This window comes from Dama dama, chromosome 29 (assembly GCF_033118175.1).
Source record: "Dama dama isolate Ldn47 chromosome 29, ASM3311817v1, whole genome shotgun sequence".
NCBI classification, from domain to species: Eukaryota; Metazoa; Chordata; class Mammalia; order Artiodactyla; family Cervidae; genus Dama; species Dama dama.
Window position 1 is genome coordinate 22,868,491 of NC_083709.1, and position 3,879 is coordinate 22,872,369.

Sequence of the window (3,879 nt, forward strand, 5' to 3'; positions counted from 1 at the left end):
CATGTGGCTATTTAGTAATCCCAGTATCAGTCGTTGTAAAGACTCCTTTTCTCTTTGGATGGTCATGGCACCTTTGTCGAAAATCATTTGACCATAGGTGTGTGGATTTTCTGTTTTAGTCCATTTAACTGGCATCTCAGATGGCATTAGTGGTAAAGAATCTGCCAGCCAATGCAGGAAGCCCAGGAGATGAAAGTTCTATCCTGGGTTGGGAAGATCCTCTGGAGTGGGAAATGGCAACCCATTCCAGTATTCTTGCATGGGAAATTTCATGGAAAGAGAAGCCTGGCAGGGTCAGGGGGTCACAAAGAGTTGGACATGACTGAACACACACTCTCACTATCTCTCCCTCTCTCTCTCTCTCCCTCTCTCTCTCTCTCTCTTTCTTTCTGTGGCCTATGGGAGATCTCTTTCTCTTTCTCTCTCTCCATTGAACTTTATCTCTGTTCCAGTTTGAGTTTCATACTGTCTTGATTACCATCTTTGAAGTGTTGCTATTTTAACAGGATAAATCTTTCAGTCATGAGCATGGATTGTACTTCCAGTTATTTAGATATCGTTTAATTTCTCAAGATATTTTGTGGTTTTCACATTATGCAAGATTTTTACTTTGTTTATTAAGTGTATGCCTAGTTTTTATTCCTTTCCTTTTTCATCTTACTATGAAACATGTGTTTTTATTTTCAAGGTTGTTCATTGCAAGTATACAGAAAGACTATATGAGTGTATGAAAGCTTGTATAGGAAGACTATTTTTCCTAATTCTTTTTTTTTTTTTTTTAAATGAGGCAGATGTACAAAGTCATCAGTGTTTTGGGTAATGCATACCTTTTCTAGAGAAAGAGAATGAAAACAGTGTAGATAAGACTTGAAGGCTGGATGAGATACTGTTTAAAAAAAAATCTTTACAGATACATATAAAATTAATGATTAGAAGATGTTTTGTAAGGTGTATTAAATATATTTATGTAGAAAATGTATTTTCTACTTACTTAAAATATTTAAATATCTAGGAAAGTTAAACATACTAGATGGAATGAATTTTGATGGTCACTGGGAATACAGTAGTGACCCAAATTCCTGACATTGTGTACATACTTATTTAATCTTCTTTATAATTCAGTAGATTATAAATTACATGGGGTCAGTGATTGTCTTGTTAACTTTTGCCTGGTAAGAACAACTAAGAAGTTATGCTAACATACAGGAGTGGCATGTAAATCTAACATGGAGCTTTGGTGGGAGAATTTACCTTTAATCTGGAAACTCAAGAATCAATATTGTAGACAAAATAATGACCCCTAACAATGTTCCATCTTAATCTTGCAAATCTATGAACGTGTTACCTTACTTGAAAAGAAGGAAATTTGAAAATATGATTAAGCAGCTTGAGATTGGAAGATTACCCTGGATTATCTGGGTAGACCTATGTAATTACAAAAGCTCTAGTAAGTAAAAGATGGAGGCAGGATCCTCAGTGTCAAAAGGAAATGATGTGAACAACACTGTACCAGCCATATTGGCTTGGGGACAGAAAGAGTAACAAGCTAAGGACCTGCAGGGAGGGCCTGGAAGTTTCAAGGAGGTAAGGAAATTCTGTACTATAACTTTCTAAAGCAGTGCAGCCCTGCCAACAGCATGACTGTAGCCCATTCGGACCCATTTCAGAGTTCTGCCATGCAGCGTCACCAAAAAAAAAAGTGTAAACCACCAGTTAAAAAAAAAAAATTGGTAGTAGCAGTGGGAAAGCAACACAATAAATAAGAGGCAAGAAGGTCTCACACTTGTAGAAAAACTGTCATATGTCAAAGAATGCAAAGAGAGAACATGGCATATTCCAATTTTAAAAGTAGTAAAATATAGTTTGTGGAGAAGGGCATTCTTGCCTGGAAAATCGCCATGGACAGAGAACCCTGACAGGCTACAGTCCATGAAGTCACGAAATGTCGGACACGACTGAGCGACTATCACAAAATATAGTTTCAGCGTGTAATTTAGGTCAGAATAAAAACTAAGTTGAAAGTTGACCCAGACAATGAAGAATCTTGCAAATCTTGTAAGGAACTGAGCTTTTGTTAAGGGCATGGAGAGCTTTTGAAAACATTTAAAGCTGGAGGTAACTTGACCTAATTTTTGTTGTAGAAAGGTCATTCTGAGTTCACTGTGGATTCCTGGTAGGTAGAATTACATTCAGCTGTGTTAATTCAGTCTGTAGGTATTAATGACCTACACGGTAGTGCTATTGTCATAAAGAGGATGAAAAGGATTAATAAGATACACGGGAGTTAGAATTAACAGTGAAAACAGTAGACAATTAAGACAATGTTGATACCATGGCTTCCTCTTTGGATAATGTATGAGGCATAGAATTACTGAATGATATATCAATGCCCAAGGAGCAAGTTTGGGGGAATAGAAGTTCAGTGATTCAGTGACAGACATATCAAGTAAAAGATTTCTCCAAGGTGAGAGGTCAGTTCACTTTATGGATTTGAATTAAAAAAAAAAAAAAATTCAGAGTTGAATATATAAAATTCATTGAAGCCATGAGGAAATTGTATACTTTGCCAAAAAGACAGCAAAGAATAAATGGCTCTAGAACATACTCTGGTAACATTAACATTTAAGATTTTTTATTTTTTAAACACTAAACTTTAATCTGAATATGTTACTTTTTCTCTGCTGTGTAACAGGCTTTGGAGTCCAAGAAAACAGGATATAAACCATGCTTTCATATTAATATTAATTAAAAAATAGAACCATGAGGCATAACTCACAATGTATCCATTTTAGAATAAATCAATACTATATATTGGTTTTAGCTCAAGATATGCATATTCGAATTAATGCAATGCTTGAGATTGACCGAAGCACTGCAAAGTTTGTGATCACAAATTCTGCTAATTGATGTAGGAACTAGACAAACAGAGCCTATCACAGCAAGACTCCTCCGCTGCTCTTGGTGTCTGCGTGTGATCGTTAAACGGGGAAGGCCACGGCAGCCCTCCAGTGCTCTCGCCTGGAGAATCCCAGGGACGGAGGAGCCTGGTGGGCTGCAGTCCATGGGGTCGCTAAGAGTCGGACACGATTGCGCGCCTTCACTTTCACTTTTCACTTTCATGAATTGCAGGAAATGGCAACCCACTCCAGTGTTCTTGCCTGGAGAATCCCAGGGACGGGGGAGCCTGGTGGGCTGCCGTCTATGGGGTCGCACAGGGTCGGACATGACTGAAGCGACTCAGCAGCAGCAGCAGCATGATTGTTAAACACCTAATTACTGCACTTTGCCTGAAGATATCAGGGCTTCCCAGGTGGCGCTGGTGGTAAAGAACCTGACTGCTCTTGCGTGCCGGAGACAAGAGAAACTGAGATTAGATCCCTGGGCTGGGAAGATCCCTTGGAGAAGGTAATAGCAACCCACTCCAATATTCTTGCCTGGAGAATCCCACAGAGAAGCCTGGCAGGCTGCAGTCCGAGGGGTCGCAAGGAGATGGACACGACTGAAGAGACTTAGCACTAGCACCAGAACTAAAGATTACCAAAGGTTACAAAACATAAATATTAACATTTTTCCCCTCTAAATAACAAATTTTCAAACCTTCCAAATAACTACTTACCAAGGATTTTAATCCAGCAGTAATAACTCTCCATTCCCTGTGTTGCTATTACACTTTTGTTATAGTTTAAAATTATTATATATAGAGTTCAGAGTTTAGAATTGAATTATTATGTATCCTTGTTTTTTTGAGTTAAATTGTAAGACCTTTCATGGTAGCAGTTATGCTTTAAAATTGTGTAATAGCTTTTAGAGTAGTGATATAATGATTGTTACATAATAGATACATTTTGATTTATTAAGGAGTAAGTAATCCTCCTTATT